The following is a 17,237-nucleotide window of genomic DNA, read 5'->3' as shown; positions in this document are numbered from 1 at the left end:
GGATGTAATTTGTTGTCGCTGGGCCTCATTTGAGAGGATAGCCCCAATGCCAATGTCTGACGCATTGACTTCAACCACGGACTGACGGGCAGGGTCAAGAAGGAGCAGCATGGGGGCCATTGTGAAACAATATTTTAGGTTTTGGGACACCTCCTTGCACTCAGGGGTCCACACAAAAGACTGTAGTGATGAAGTTACGTTATACAGAGGAGCAGCTATGGTACTGAAATTGCAGATCAATTTCTGATTAAAAACTGGTGAAACCAAAGAACTTCTGAACATCCTTACAACAATTAGGAACCGCCCAGTCACAAACTGCGGCAACCTTGGCCAGATCCATCTGAATTTCCCCTTCAGAAATCACTAGCCCCAAGAAAGACACTTGAGCGGTGGAACTCACATTTTTCTGGTTTATCTGGTTTTGCAGCGGAGTCTGAAGGATGGCTCGGAGTTTCCAGATCTGGTGACTAAATGAGAATGTCATCGAGATAAACAAAGACACATTTATTGAGAAACTCATGCAGCATGTCATTAACAAGTTTTTGGAACACCGTGAGTGCATTCGTGAGACCGAAAGGCATTACCAGATATTCGTAGTGGCCGGCGGGTGTGTTAAAAGCGGTCTTCCATTAGTCCCTAAAGCGTATACGAACCTAGATGGTAACCTTTCCGCAAATCAAGTTTTGTGAAAACCTTGGCTCCTAACAGCTCAAATGCTGAGGAAATTAACGGCAGGGGATATCGATTCTTGACTGTAACGTCGTTAAGCCCCCAATAATCTATACAGGGGTGGAGGGTTTTGTCTTTCTTCACCACAAAGAAAAAAACCGCACCAGTGGGGGAGGATGAGGGATGAAACAAACCAGCCACGAGTGACTCCTGTATGTAGGTGTTCGTAGCTATATGTTCCAGCGCAGAGAGACAGAGAGAATAACTTATCCTGGGAGCAAGCACTGGGAGTGCTTGCTCACAGGGGGTCGTTTTGACCGTTGCGGTTTTTACGTAATTATTGTATGGCCTTGCCTTACAATATAAAGCGCCTTGGGGCAACTGTTCGTTGTGATTTGGCGCTGTATAAATAAAATTGATTGAATTGATTGACTGGGAGTAGCTGCACCCGGGAGGAGGTTGATAGTGCAGTCATATTCGGGGTGGGGTGGAAGTGACTTCGCCTTAGCTTTACTGAAGACTTCAGTGAGATCCTGGTAGCAGGATGGGACCCCCTCTAGATCTGACTTATTTACACTAGATGAGATGACAGGCTCAACCAGACAGGAATTGTTACATGCAGGTCCCCAAGACTCTGTCCTACTCAGAGACCAGTCTAGACTGGGTTTATGGCATTGTAACTAGGGGTGCCCCAGAATTACCGAGTGAGTCATCTTAATATGAAAACTAATTTGTTCAGAATAATTAGAATTATAATTGTTCAGAAGCCCCGTGTACACCGCCAACCCGTTCACATTTCTAACCATTTTTCCCCACTCGACGACACACCCGCCGAGGATCAAACTCTGGTTATTGGCGACTCTGTTTTGAGAAATGTGAAGTTATCGACACCAGCAACCATAGTCAATTATCTTCTGGGGGCCAGAGCAGGCGACATTGAAGGAAATTTGAAACTGCTGGCTAAGGCTAAGCGTAAATTTGGTAAGATTGTAATTCACGTAGGCAGTAATGACACCCGGTTACGCCAATCGGAGGTCACTAAAATTAACATTGAATCGGTGTGTAACTTTGCAAAAACAATGTCGGACTCTGTAGTTTTCTCTGGGCCCGTCCCCAATCGGACCGGGAGTGACATGTTTAGCCGCATGTTCTCCTTGAATTGCTGGCTGTCTGAGTGGTGTCCAAAAAATGAAGTGGGCTTCATAGATAATTGGCAAAGCTTCTGGGGAAAACCTGGTCTTGTTAGGAGAGACGGCATCCATCCCACTTTGGATGGAGCAGCTCTCATTTCTAGAAATCTGGCCAATTTTCTTAAATCCTCCAAACCGTGACTATCCAGGGTTGGGACCAGGAAGCAGAGTTGTAGTCTTACACACCTCTCTGCAGCTTCTCTCCCCCTGCCATCCCCTCATTACCCCATCCCCGTAGAGACGGTGTCTGCTCCCAGACCACCAATAACCAGCAAAAATCTATTTAAGCATAAAAATTCAAAAAGAAAAAATAATATGGCACCTTCAACTGCACCACAGACTAAAACAGTTAAATGTGGTCTATTAAACATTAGGTCTCTCTCTTCTAAGTCCCTGTTGGTAAATGATATAATAATTGATCAACATATTGATTTATTCTGCCTTACAGAAACCTGGTTGCAGCAGGATGAATATGTTAGTTTAAATGAGTCAACACCCCCGAGTCACACTAACTGTCAGAATGCTCGTAGCACGGGCCGAGGCGGAGGATTAGCAGCAATCTTCCATTCCAGCTTATTAATTAATCAAAAACCCAGACAGAGCTTTAATTCATTTGAAAGCTTGACTCTTAGTCTTGTCCATCCAAATTGGAAGTCCCAAAAACCAGTTTTATTTGTTATTATCTATCGTCCACCTGGTCGTTACTGTGAGTTTCTCTGTGAATTTTCAGACCTTTTGTCTGACTTAGTGCTTAGCTCAGATAAGATAATTATAGTGGGCGATTTTAACATCCACACAGATGCTGAGAATGACAGCCTCAACACTGCATTTAATCTATTATTAGACTCTATTGGCTTTGCTCAAAATGTAAATGAGTCCACCCACCACTTTAATCATATCTTAGATCTTGTTCTGACTTATGGTATGGAAATAGAAGACTTAACAGTATTCCCTGAAAACTCCCTTCTGTCTGATCATTTCTTAATAACATTTACATTTACTCTGATGGACTACCCAGCAGTGGGGAATAAGTTTCATTACACTAGAAGTCTTTCAGAAAGCGCTGTAACTAGGTTTAAGGATATGATTCCTTCTTTATGTTCTCTAATGCCATATACCAACACAGTGCAGAGTAGCTACCTAAACTCTGTAAGTGAGATAGAGTAGCTCGTCAATAGTTTTACATCCTCATTGAAGACAACTTTGGATGCTGTAGCTCCTCTGAAAAAGAGAGCTTTAAATCAGAAGTGCCTGACTCCGTGGTATAACTCACAGACTCATAGCTTAAAGCAGATAACCCGTAAGTTGGAGAGGAAATGGCGTCTCACTAATTTAGAAGATCTTCACTTAGCCTGGAAAAAGAGTCTGTTGCTCTATAAAAAAGCCCTCCGTAAAGCTAGGACATCTTTCTACTCATTACTAATTGAAGAAAATAAGAACAACCCCAGGTTTCTTTTCAGCACTGTAGCCAGGCTGACAGAGTCAGAGCTCTATTGAGCTGAGTATTCCATTAACTTTAACTAGTAATGACTTCATGACTTTCTTTGCTAGCAAAATTTTAACTATTAGAGAAAAAATTACTCATAACCATCCCAAAGACGTATTGTTATCTTTGGCTGCTTTCAGTGATGCCGGTATTTGGTTAGACTCTTTCTCTCCGATTGTTCTGTCTGAGTTATTTTCATTAGTTACTTCATCCAAACCATGAACATGTCTATTAGACCCCATTCCTACCAGGCTGCTCAAGGAAGCCCTACCATTATTTAATGCTTAGATCTTAAATATGATCAATCTATCTTTGTTAGTTGGCTATGTACCACAGGCTTTTAAGGTGGCAGTAATTAAACCATTACTTAAAAAGCCATCACTTGACCCAGCTATCTTAGCTAATTATAGGCCAATCTCCAACCTTCCTTTTCTCTCAAAAATTCTTGAAAGGGTAGTTGTAAAACAGCTAACTGATCATCTGCAGAGGAATGGTCTATTTGAATGTCTATTCTATTAGTGAAGGTTACAAATGATCTTCTTATGGCCTCGGACAGTGGACTCATCTCTGTGCTTGTTCTGTTAGACCTCAGTGCTGCTTTTGATACTGTTGACCATAAAATTTTATTACAGAGATTAGAGCATGCCATAGGTATTAAAGGCACTGCGCTGCGGTGGTTTGAATCATATTTGTCTAATAGATTACAATTTGTTCATGTAAATGGGGAATCTTCTTCACAGACTAAAGTTAATTATGGAGTTCCACAAGGTTCTGTGCTAGGACCAATTTTATTCACTTTATACATGCTTCCCTTAGGCAGTATTATTAGACGGTATTGCTTAAATTTTCATTGTTACGCAGATGATACCCAGCTTTATCTATCCATGAAGCCAGAGGATACACACCAATTAGCTAAACTGCAGGATTGTCTTACAGACATAAAGACATGGATGACCTCTAATTTCCTGCTTTTAAACTCAGATAAAACTGAAGTTATTGTACTTGGCCCCACAAATCTTAGAAACATGGTGTCTAACCAGATCCTTACTCTGGATGGCATTACCCTGACCTCTAGTAATACTGTGAGAAATCTTGGAGTAATTTTTGATCAGGATATGTCATTCAAAGCGCATATTAAACAATATGTAGGACTGCTTTTTTGCATTTACGCAATATCTCTAAAATTAGAAAGGTCTTGTCTCAGAGTGATGCTGAAAAACTAATTCATGCATTTATTTCCTCTAGGCTGGACTATTGTAATTCATTATTATCAGGTTGTCCTAAAAGTTCCCTAAAAAGCCTTCAGTTAATTCAAAATGCTGCAGCTAGAGTACTAACGGGGACTAGAAGGAGAGAGCATATCTCACCCATATTGGCCTCTCTTCATTGGCTTCCTGTTAATTCTAGAATAGAATTTAAAATTCTCCTTCTTACTTATAAGGTTTTGAATAATCAGGTCCCATCTTATCTTAGGGACCTCGTAGTACCATATCACCCCAATAGAGCGCTTTGCTTTCAGACTGCAGGCTTACTGTAGTTCCTAGGGTTTGTAAGAGTAGAATGGGAGGCAGAGCCTTCAGCTTTCAGGCTCCTCTCCTGTGGAACCAGCTCCCAATTCAGATCAGGGAGACAGACACCCTCTCTACTTTTAAGATTAGGCTTAAAACTTTCCTTTTTGCTAAGCTTATAGTTAGGGCTGGATCAGGTGACCCTGAACCATCCCTTAGTTATGCTGCTATAGACGTAGACTGCTGGGGGTTCCCATGATGCACTGTTTATTTCTCCTTTTTTGCTCTTTATGCACTACTCTGCATTTAATCATTAGTGATCGATCTCTGCTCCCCTCCACAGCATGTCTTTTTTCCTGGTTCTCTCCCTCAGCCCCAACCAGTCCCAGCAGAAGACTGCCCCTCCCTGAGCCTGGTTCTGCTGGAGGTTTCTTCCTGTTAAAAGGGACTTTTTCCTTCCCACTGTAGCCAAGTGCTTGCTCACAGGGGGTCGTTTTGACCGTTGGGGTTTTACGTAATTATTGTATGGCCTTGCCTTACAATATAAAGCGCCTTGGGGCAACTGTTTGTTGTGATTTGGCGCTATATATAAAAAAAAAATTGATTGATTGATTTATTGAATTATCAGGGATGTTCATGCGAACAGACTGTGTGCAAAACTCAATTTGGCCCAATTCGAGGCCATCCACCACATGAATTACCGGGGGCATAAAAACTGGTACAATTTAATGTGGAGGAACCTGGCGAGAGAGGACATTAGGTTAGAGTCGGCTCAATAAACACAGGACAGCTCAACGTCATATAATCAGACATAAATTAGCTGGTAATGCATTTTGTGAGGAAGGAGCAATTGAGTCACCCACACTACTGTTCTTGGTCGCACCTGGGGCACCATAATAGGACTGCGTGTGAGTATATGACCAGATTGTCCACAGTTTAAAACAAAGTCCTCGTTGGAGAGGTGTGTCCGTTCCACTTGCAGCTGCTCCTTGCCTGCACTGGGGGAGGTGGAAGTTTGGTCGTACGAGGATACAACCCGTGGAGCAAGATGGTGACTGTCCCCAGTGTGTACGGTCAAACAGACGGCAATCAGTTCGGATTGCCAGTGCGATGAGTTCATCAACATCTTAAGCAGATCTACCGAGATGAGCTGACTGTGGATGCTGTCATTCAGGCCCTGGAAAAAACACGTACTTGAGCGCCGCAGGATTCCACTCACTCTTCATGGCCAAAATGTGAAAATCTATGGCATAGTCGGCCACCCGGCAATTACCTTGCCTCAGCCTCATCAGCGAGTGCGCCGCCTCAAGCCCAGGAGAGGTGTGCTGGAAAACCTGCTGGAGGGAGTTGGTGAAGGCTGCAAGGAAGGAGCAAGATGGCAAATTGCGGCTCCATTCAGCCGTAGCCCATGCTGCTGCCTGGCTGGTCAGGAGAGTGATGATGAATGCTATCTTTGCCCTCTCAGACGGAAACATTGACAGCATCAACTCAAAATACAGTTCGCATTGCGTGATAAAAGGTTTGACGTGCCCGGATTCTCTGGAAAAATGCTCTGGCCAAGAGAGCTGGTTACAGACCTCAGGGATGGGTACGGAAGCTGGCAGGGCGGTTGATGGTCCTGGAAGTGGTGTGGTGATCAGAGCAAGGCAAAAAAACATGAGAAACTGTGCTGGAAAGAGGCACAAGGCACATCGATCTGGTGAGCGACAAGAGCAAACTGTGAGGTTTAAATAGCACCCAGGTAATGAGCTGCAAATCAAGAACAAGTGTGAGGAAACATCCACAAGTAGGGCGTGGCCAGACAGAGAGAAATTCCCACCACCAAGAACTGGTCTTTATGCAAGTACATTTTTGTAAACCTTTTGTATAACGGCTGAGTGGATCCTTGTCATTTAATTGGTGCTTTGTATGTCACCTGACATGGGTTATTCATCCCATTTGTGTGTTGGATTGCATTTAGAGTGGAATTTGGTTCCATACGTTTGGTACCATTCCACTCTGCGCTCACACACACACACACACACACACACACACACACACACACACACACACACACACACACACAAAATCCATTCCGCTGTAAGCCATCTGGATGCATGAAGAGCTGTTCAGATGAAAAGCTGATGTGATTTTTGGCTGGACTGAGGAACTACACAAAGTCTTTTTTGTGTAGTGAAGGTGAAGGGACTCATGGTCGACTAGGGTGCAGTGAAGCACATCGTGATGGATGCCACAAAATTCAAGAATTTCAATGTGAGTTTTAAGCCTCAGAGCCATATTTTGGACTTGGCTGATGGAGTGAGGACCAGTGGCATCACGGTGAAGAAGGGCACTGCCAGGCTTTGCCTGAGAGAGAGTAAGGGACAAATTGTGGAGATGATGTTGATGAACATGCTATACGTCCCATCATTTCACAGGACATATTTCAGTCAAAGCTGCTACTGCTCAAAGAGTGACAGTCATCCATAAAAATGGTACTGTTTTTGATATTTATATTCATGACAGACTGTTCTGTCTAAATACAGTTACAGATGAGATTGATGAATGTAATGTCTTCTATGACATTCAAACATGGCATGAAATATTGGGTCACTGTAACCATGATGATGTGTTAAAGCTGGAGAGTTATAGATGGGATGAAAATTAAAGGTAAAACTGACAAGTCTGATCTGAAATGTGAAGTGTGTGATGGGTGAATTTGCTCAGAGGCAGGATAGAGAGTCTGATGGAAATGCCAAAGGTGTACTTGAACTTATACATGCAGATCTGGCTGAACCTATAGAACCAGCAGCTAAAGATGGTTTCAGATACTCGTATACTTTAGTTTTTACATTTGATTATTCAGGAGCTGTCTTTACTTATTTTCTGAAAGCTAAGAGTGATACTGTTAAATGTACAGTGAAGTTCATTGGTGATGTTGCACATTATGGAAAAATCAAACGTATAAGATCAGACGAGGGAACCAAATTTACATCTTCTGAGTTTCAGTGAGCTGCTCAGTAAAAAAAATGACATTAGACATGAAACTTCAGCCCCTATTCACCCCATCAGAATGGGACAGCAGAAAGATCTTGGAGAACTGTGTTTGAAATGTCACGATGCATGTTAATTGAGAGTAATTGGCCTAAAGTGTTGTGGACCTGTGCAGTTCAGACTGCTGTTATTATCCGTAACAGATGTTACAACAGATGTGTGGGCAGACCCCATATTACATGTTACCTGGAAAGAAACCTGACCTTTCAAAAATAAAAACTTTTGGGTCTGATTATTATGCATACAAATATGACAAGAAAACATTACTCACATTGTGAAAAGGTGATTTTTGTTTGTTACGGCAAAAATAGCCCTGCATGTCTTGTCTTCTATCCAGATACAGGCAGAGTATGTAAGAGTTCATTACAAAAAGTACAAGTGAATGAGACACTCAGACTGATGAAGACATGCATGATCACATATTGCATAGGAAGAGAGCTGAAACCCAGCTACTTATAAAAGTGATCCCACAGAGATAAAAAGTGAACTTGTGATACAATACTACTTAGGTGAAAGTGACCAGAGTGTATAATCCTAAGAGAGAAAGAGACCCCCACCCCCCCAGTATTACACAGACTGTGACCGAAATCAAATGTGAACGCAAGCATTTATGAGCATTGTAGGTGGATTAGAAACTTTAAATTGTCCGGAGGTGTGCTTGGGGGGTGTGAATGTGTTTTGTTTGTCTATGTGTGGCCCTGCCACAGAATGGTGTTCTGTCAGCCGGTGTACCCCGCCTCATGCCCTATGACGGCTTGGATAGGCTCCAGCCCCACCCAATCTTGGATAAACGGTTGTAGATGTGTGTGTGGTGTGTGTGTGTTGGTGTGTTTGTGTGTGTGTGTGTGGGTGTGTGTGTGTGTGAGAGAGAGAGAGAGAGAGAGAGTGTGACATTGCTACAGAGTTGCATGCGATGTACCCAAGACACTAAAAAGGCTACGGGCTCCCTAAAACCAGAGCTATGGGCTAAGGCTATGAAGGGTGAAATGGACACTTTGGATAAAGAATAATACTTTGCTTGAGTGCAAATGAGCAGAGGGGGGGTAGATTGGTATTGTTGGTGAAACCCCCCGTTGTGTCCTGTAAAAATGTCGCCATGGAAGTACCACTTCTATTTGTAAATCAATGAATCAGAAGATACCTTTCAGTTTCTCCGTGCGACCGTTGATGGAAGAAGGATGACCAGGACTCAGTCTATTTCTCAGTTTGACCTCGCCATTTTAATGCAGAGAGTGAGCCAAAGTAACAGTAACAGAGTCTCTGGTTTCATGCTTAGTTTGCTCTAGCGATCAGACAGGTGTCTGAGGAGCTGTCAGGCACTCTGAGCAGAACCCCCGTCTGTCTCTTCCTGAATCCAAAGTCTCTGTGTTCCTGTTCTAGACATTACGTGACTACCCTAAGATGTTGTATTCTTTCTTGATTGGTCCACTTCTCGTCCTGCGTGCAGTGCAGTCTTCCATCACTTGCTGCCATTATGCACTCATGATGCAGCCCCTAGCACTCCTTCCAGTCATCACCTATCCATGCATCAATCAGCTCACATTCACACATGTTGTCATACATTCCACTGAGAGCACATCTTGTTTTTCGTCCCCAGAGATTACCATAGCCTTGTACACAGTGTCACATACCTTATCCTCTTTCTAGCTACGAATGGAGTCACACAGTTTTCAGTTATAAGCCATACAGAGAAAAGGTCACACAGTAGGCAAATTCAGCAGAACACATTCAAACATGATCTTATAGGAAGAAGAACATCATCAACCTTGTACCAATCAATATATAATGAGTACATCATTAATTATGTTAACAGTATATACTGTCAAGGAAAACCCAGTTGAGACAATCTGCAAGGCCAGATATTTGGCAAAAGGCGACCGCTGATAGAACATCTGTACATATTCTAATGCATCTCAATATGACTTAGAATTACATCAAATGGATGTCAAAACAGCATATCTACATACTCCGATTGATTGTGAGGTATTTATGGATAAACCTGAAGGATTTGAGGTGGAATTAAAGACGGGAGAGATTAGTCTGTAAACTTAACAAGTTACTTTATGGTCTGAAACAGTCAGAATGAAATTGGAATAAAATGCTGTATGATTTTCTAATTGAAAATGGTTTTGTGCAGAATTCAGCTGACTGTTGTGCTTACAGTAAACAAACTGAAAATCAGAGGGTGATCTTGATGATATGGATTGATTATCTTATTATTGCAGTGAGTGATGGTCAGATACTCAAACCTGTGAAGGAAATGTTGGCAGCTAAATTCAAAATTAAAGATCTTAGGAAACTTAAATATTTCCTAGGCATTGACTTAAAAAACAAAGAAATGAACCAGAAGAGATGCATCAGAAAAATCTTGGAGAGATTAGACACGACTAACTACAAACCAACTTCAACCCCATGTGAAAACAAAATTAATGTTTAGAATGAAGGTGAATCTGCTAATTCTAAAACGTATTGTGAACTTGTTGGCAATTTGATTTATGTGATGACAAGTACTAGAACAGACTTGAGCTTTATTGTTAGCACATTATCACAATACTTAGCTGAACCAAATGAACAACACTGGTTTGCTGCAAAACATGTGTTGAGGTAACTAAAGGGGACTGTGAACCAGGAATTTTGTTAGAAGAAAAAATGATGTAAACCTTAACTGGTGTCATATTGTGATGCAGACTGGGCAGAAGACCAGAATGATTGGTGCAGTGTGACTGATCACTGTTTTAGGCTATCTGAGACTGGCCCATTATTTCGAAGTCTAAAGCCCCTGTCGCACATAGCTAGAATGTGCAGGAGCCATGTCCGACATGGCAAATATTGCCATAATCCAACACAGTCAAGAGTAAAAGAGGCGTGGCCAGCAATGTTGGAGCGCAGACAGACAGCCGTTCCACACCTATCAGATCACATCCAGAGCGGTTGTAGATGACACAGACTGCTGTCAGATGGCCATAAAAGGCACTACAGACTGCCCAATCTCCAAATGTCTGGATGGCAAACACAGACCAGAGCGCTGTGTTCCTCAGGCACACACGCGTGTGTGCATGTGTATGTGTGTATGGTGATGCAATTATCACTCAGCCGTGTGTGTGTGTCTATGTCTATGTGTATGCATAACGCTGCATGGGCAACTAAGCACACATGCATACAGGGCACACTGGACAGCTTTGCTCAACGATTGCTGGCAGTTGCCCATGCTGTCCCTCAGATGGAGCGCCTTTCCAGGAAAACCTTTTTTTTTCTTGTTTGCCCTCTTCAGGAGCACAATGCAACCTGGACCCCACGATGGTTGGATTTCACATGGAATTATTATTTTTTTCTTTTGGATAAGAGGATTTAACCGCAGGGCGCTGTCCCGGCTTCATGTCGACGTCTGCATTGTGAAACACTCCTGGACTGCTGTTGAGGTGATATTTAAGTTTATTAATGGTTTAACAGCCTGGCACAAGTTCCACGTCATATCTCCTACAGAGTTAGAAGGTGCATCATTTATTGCAGTGTGAGAGCCATCCAGCTCCAAGCCTGACGCGTGCATGAGTGTTACTGCGTAACACAGAGATGCAGCTGCTTGTGTTAGATGCAGTTATGATGGAGACAATAGTTCACATTATTTATGTCCCCCATGGGCAGTGGTGGGCACAGTTCCGCTAATCTGCTAACCACTAATTATTGAAGATAATGTTTTCATATCAGATTAGCTTTTCAGATAACTTTGAAAACCATCATCAGACCATTATCTTCTGATAATTTTAGACCGCTAACATTTTACAGATGTCATTTTTTGTAGTAGATGCCGCAGTTCTGTCCTCTACAAACAGAGAAGAGCTGGTTCCAGAACAAACCGCTCTATCCTCTGCAGGCAAAAGAGAACCAGTCATAGAAAAGAAAAAAAAGTAATTCTTTTGACCCCATACGCTGGCATAGCACCCAAGTCATCCAGAGGCATAGAAGTTTTAACTTATGGTAGAATTTTAACCAAACTATTTCGGACAAGTTACGTCTGAAGTTTTATAAAGTGAAATATCAGATTCTGTTTGTTTTAAAGTAATGCACTAATTTTGAAGGTTTTAGTGTGGACATGGGGGTTGCACAGTGGCATTATGGGTAAAAAGTTCGTGACAGGAAAATACTTTGAGACGCTCTGATGAGGCTCCACATGGACAACAGCATTAAACTCTTTGTATATTGTGCCTAAAATTCTTGTGAATATATTCGCGAGTTTATAAACATTGTTATGTGTTGTATTTAGTTAAAAATGCCAGAAGAAGCCAGGTTGATTTTCCAAAGCCAAATTGTGATTCAGCTGTATATATAACTGGCGTCAAATGGCATAGAACACTCCCATCTACTGGGGACCGGTTATGTCACGTGTGTGTCGACCGGCAGGATTTTAAAATTATCTGTAGGTTTCCCAAAACCTGAGAGACCCCACACGTGGATATAAAACACAAATCGTAGATCTGACAGGGTTTTAGGTGTACAGTGTGTGGTGTCAGCCACATGGTAAAAACAACACACACAAAACAGATTTCACACACACAAACATTCCCAGGTCAGACACCTCGCTTTCTGATTGCTGCATGTCACATTTAGCTCCTTACGTCCTTCTGAGCAGATCAGAGGGCTCTTACAAACCACACACGGCAGGAATACCTGATGAGATTATATTTAGCATCATCACGATTGGCGGGGCATCCTTAAGATTGTCAGAAGGGGAATATTGGCAACGATATCGCCTAATTACTTGCCATGTGAACCAGGCTTGATGTTATGACGCTTCACAGAGCGACTGATTGATCTGTTATAACACAGCACTGAACATGTTTTCACTATTATTTGATTTCTTGTGTGACTGCCATCATTATTCAGCATTCAAAAGGCAATTCCTATCACCACACAATTCCAACACACAAAGTTTTGTGACAGTTCTTGTTATTGAAAGAAACCTTGTCTCCCTAACCGAATAGGGTTGTGATGTCAACACACGTGCACTTAGGCACTCTCTGGTGGGATCTTGAAAATTTCTTTATTTTTTTATACAAATGAAAAAAATGACATATTTTCAAAAGCACATTTATTTGTAAACACCAACACGTTACATTGATTCAAATCAAATCAATTTTATTTATATAGCACCAAATCGCACAACAGTTTGCCCCAAGGCGCTTTTATGTGGCAAGGCAAAAGCCATACAATAATCACAGAAAACCCCAATGGTCAAAACGCCCCCCTAGGAGCAAGCACTTGCAACAGTGGGAAGGAAAAACTCCCGTTTAACAGGAAGAAACCTCCATCAGAACAGGCTCAGGGAGGGGCAGTCCTTCTGCTGGACTGGTTGGGGCTGAGGGGAGAGAATCAGGAAAAAGACATGCTGTGGAAGACAGCAGAGATCATCACTAATAGATTAAAATGGCAGAGTGGTGCATACAGAGCAAAAAGAGAAAGAAACCACTCAGTGCTCATGGGAACCCCCCAGCAGTCTAAGTCTATAGCAGCATAACTAAGGGATGGTTCAGGGTCACCTGAACCAGCCCTAACTATAAGCTTTAGCAAAAAAGGAAGTTTTATAAGCCTAATCTTAAAAGTAGAGAGGGTGTCTGTCTCCCTGATCTGAATTGGGAGCTGGTTCCACAGGAGAGGAGCCTGAAAGCTGAAGGCTCTGCCTCCCATTCTACTCTTAAAAACCCTAGGAACTACAAGTAGCCTGCAGTCTGAGAGCGAAGCGCTCTATTGGGGTGATATGGTACTAAGAGGTACCTAAGATAAGATGGGACCTGATTATTCAAAACCTTATAAGTAAGAAGACAGAATTTTAAATTCTATTCTAGAATTACCAGGAAGCAATGAAGAGAGGCCAATATGGGTGAAATATGCGCTCTCCTTCTAGTCCCCGTCAGTACTCTAGCTGCAGCATTTTGAATTAACTGAAGGCTTTCAGGGAACTTTTAGGACAACCTGATAATAATGAATTACAATAGTCCAGCCTAGAGGAATAAATGCATGAATTAGTTTTTCAACATCACTCTGACAAGACCTTTCTAATTTTAGAGAGATTGCACGATATTGCGATTCACTTGTGTTGGTTTTTACATAGAATGAATGAATCAACCAATCAGTAATGAGCCGGAGGCTTAGTTACCCATAATCCCCTTTGGGGCTCGTGTGCTAATGTTCAAATTTTCAGAATTAGTGCATTATTTTAAATTAACACATGTGTTATATATCACTTTGTACATTTTAAGAGGTTACATTTATGTAATTATTCTATCCAGAATAATTTATTTTTAAAGCAAAACCATAATTCAAACCTGCTTTCCCATTTCAAGACCTCTGCCTCATCGCGGGACCACTGTATCCTGTCATGTAAATAACACTTTCTTACAGCAGAGGGCAGAGCGCACATAGACAAGCGCTGGTTCATTGGCTGTTTGGGTTTGTGATCGCCATTGGTTCTGTCAGAAGCTTTATGGGTGGTGTTAAACTCAAAATCACTTCTTAGTAGCTGAGAGAGTATGGGAGGCAAAATTTTAAAGTTATCGGTTATCTGTAGCTTCTGATAAGTTTTTAGACAGTTTATGGTTTAGTGTTAAAAAAAGATAACTTTTCAGTTAGCTGATTACCATTTATTGACCCTAAACTTTTTGGTTAGCTGTGCCCACCACTGCCATGGAAGGAATGGACAAATATCTGTACTGTAAGGTCTATTGTGGATATACAGCCTGTTCATGATCTTTATCTGAAATGGGCTATGGATGTGAATATGCACCCAATACTACAACCCCAATTCCAGTGAAGTTGGGACGTTGTGAAAAATGTAAATAAAAACAGAATACAATGATTTGCAAATCCTCTTCAACCTATATTTCATTGAATACACCACAAATACAAGACATTAATGTCAAGCTCATAGACTTTATTGTTTTTGTGCAAATATTTGCTGATTTGATATGATGCCTGCAACACTTGCACAAAAACAAAAAAAGTCTGTCAGTTTGAACATTAATATCCTTGCTTCTTATTAGTATTTAAGCTGTACCATCTTTGTCTTTGGAGGACTCTGAGGAAGATGTGACTCTCATGTCGAAATGTTAATCCCGCTGTATATTTTGTTTTCAGCACCTTATTAAACTTTCCGGCACTTATTCTGTGTTGCACCAGTTATTTTTCCTCTTTATTAAATATCTTGTTGAATTGAATATAGGTTGAAGAGGATTTGCAAATCATTGTATTCTGTTTTTATTTACATTTTACACACCATCAATGTTTGCTGGTGAGTTTATAAATACTGATGTGGACAGATTATGTGAAAATAGAATATACGTGAGTATAAGTATGTATAGATATGGTAAAAGTATTACACAGGATAAATTGCACAAATGTGCATGTAATAAAGCACAAAAGGTGGTGGTAAAGGTAGCCAGTAGTGCAACATCAGTTGGTGGGTTATGGTGCTAAAAAAACATTTTTGAGATATTATACAGTCTTACTGCAGCTGGATAAATTACCTACAGCCTTTTATCAGAGACGTGAATACCATGGCATTATTGAGCTTTACATACATTATTTGAAATTATATGTATCTGGGAAAGAATTATTATACAACATACTTGTTCATCAGGACAAAAAAAAAAAAAAACTCGAAACCCTCGGAGAGCGCAACCTCTGCCAAGGCCATAGGATCACTGACATCACATGGAATACCCTTTGGCAAAGAGAACTTATTCCACATCATTTCACACATCTACCGTCTGTTTAAGAATCAGGGGTTAACCCTCTGGGGTCCCGAGGGCATTTTTTGGACAGTTCACTTGCCTGGCATAAATGTTTTATTATTGCTGTTAACAGCTCTCCCTGTATCCCACAATCAAGTTTATGTCTCTTTTTTCAGGACAACCTGTACTTTCAAAATATATATGCCATTGTTGTCTTTTATTAGTGTAATAAAGATTTACAATCAGAAATAAGAAAGAAAAAAGTAAAGCGGTAAATAATTTTCCACGCACATTTATTCAAAACACACAGCAAACTATAATAAACTAGTAACACATCAATCCTAAAAACAATCTTTGGTGTGTCACGTGAGGTGAATCTGCCCTACGATTGGATTTTGGAATACCATGTGACGGTGAACCAATTCTGATTGGACACTCACATTGCCCCCATCATCACACAGGTTCTATGAGGAGTACAAAGATGGTGAACGGTGGCTCAAAAGTCCGCGGAGTTAACTTTTCTGCAAAAAAAAAATTAAGTTTCTATCTCATATCATTAAAAAATTATTCATAATTTAGTAAAGCTTGGTCTCAGCCATCGTATACGATGGCGTCGGCCCCAGAGGGTTAAACCGTGAGATCTTCAGCAAATGTATTTATAAAGAGAAACTGCATGAATTACACAAGTTTTTTTTTAATTTTCTAATAAGAGGTTTATTCAATGAGGAGAACCAAATGCTAAATTATTGTTGTCGTAACTTTGTTCAGCCTTTGTGACCCGTCTTCATGAAGTTAGATGCAAAAATGTTGAAATTGGCCCTATGCTGCAATGATAAAGAATCCTTAAAAAAAAAATTACTGGATCCGGATCGTGTTCCGGATTATTACCAAAATGTCATGATTTCTAACTTATGCCAAGATACACCCCTGGTAAAAATTTCATTGAAATCCGCTGAGGATTTTTTGAGTAATCCTGCTAAGAAACCAACTAACAAACAAACAGTGTTGTGTGGGCCGCTGAAGAGGAGGTACTGCTGGCCCACCACCACCAGAGGGCGCCCTGCCTGGAGTGCGGGCTCCAGGCGCCAGAGGGCGCTGCCGCCTTATGGGAGCAGCCTGGGTGACAGCTGTCACCCATCACTGGACACAGCTGTTCCACTCAGCACAGAGGTATATCAGGAGGACGGCGTCTCCACCTCAGTGCCGAGATATCGCCTTTAGACTGAGGTAACGTTCTCTGCATTTATATTCTAACTAGCTAAAAGACTTGTTAAACCTTTTCAGGACAGCTGATTACTGAAAGCTAAATTGCTTGGATAAGTACTCACCTGCCTGCCATATTGTGACTAGAGGTGGAGGCGGCTTCTCCCCTCTCCGTTACTGGGTGCTGTCGCATCCACGCCTGTGTTGTTGCTCTCTCCCGCCAGCAGTACCGGATCCGACGAGCGGAGGCAGTGGCCACCTGGGAATTCGGGACTTGGCGGTTCCAGTATTTCCAGGGTTCGGTGGCAGAGGAGATCTGGGTGGTTTCGGTTCGACTGAGACGGACGTCTCCTACCTTCGAGCCTGCCCACACGACACCAGCGGATTCTACCCCAAATTGTGATTGTTGTATTCATTGTGCTCG

At 41.7% G+C, this 17,237-nt stretch overlaps 1 protein-coding gene across 1 annotated transcript in view; it reads left to right on the top strand.

Moving 5' to 3' along the window:
• Window positions 1–17,237, top strand: part of ctnna2 (catenin (cadherin-associated protein), alpha 2) — a 1,141,281-nt gene that overhangs the window by 181,524 nt on the left and 942,520 nt on the right. The gene's annotated exons all lie outside the window — the stretch shown is intronic.

This window comes from Thalassophryne amazonica, chromosome 15 (genome assembly GCF_902500255.1).
Source record: "Thalassophryne amazonica chromosome 15, fThaAma1.1, whole genome shotgun sequence".
NCBI lineage: Eukaryota > Metazoa > Chordata > Actinopteri > Batrachoidiformes > Batrachoididae > Thalassophryne > Thalassophryne amazonica.
The sequence above is the reverse complement of the archived record's forward strand: the minus strand, read 5'-3'. Positions and strand labels throughout refer to the sequence as shown.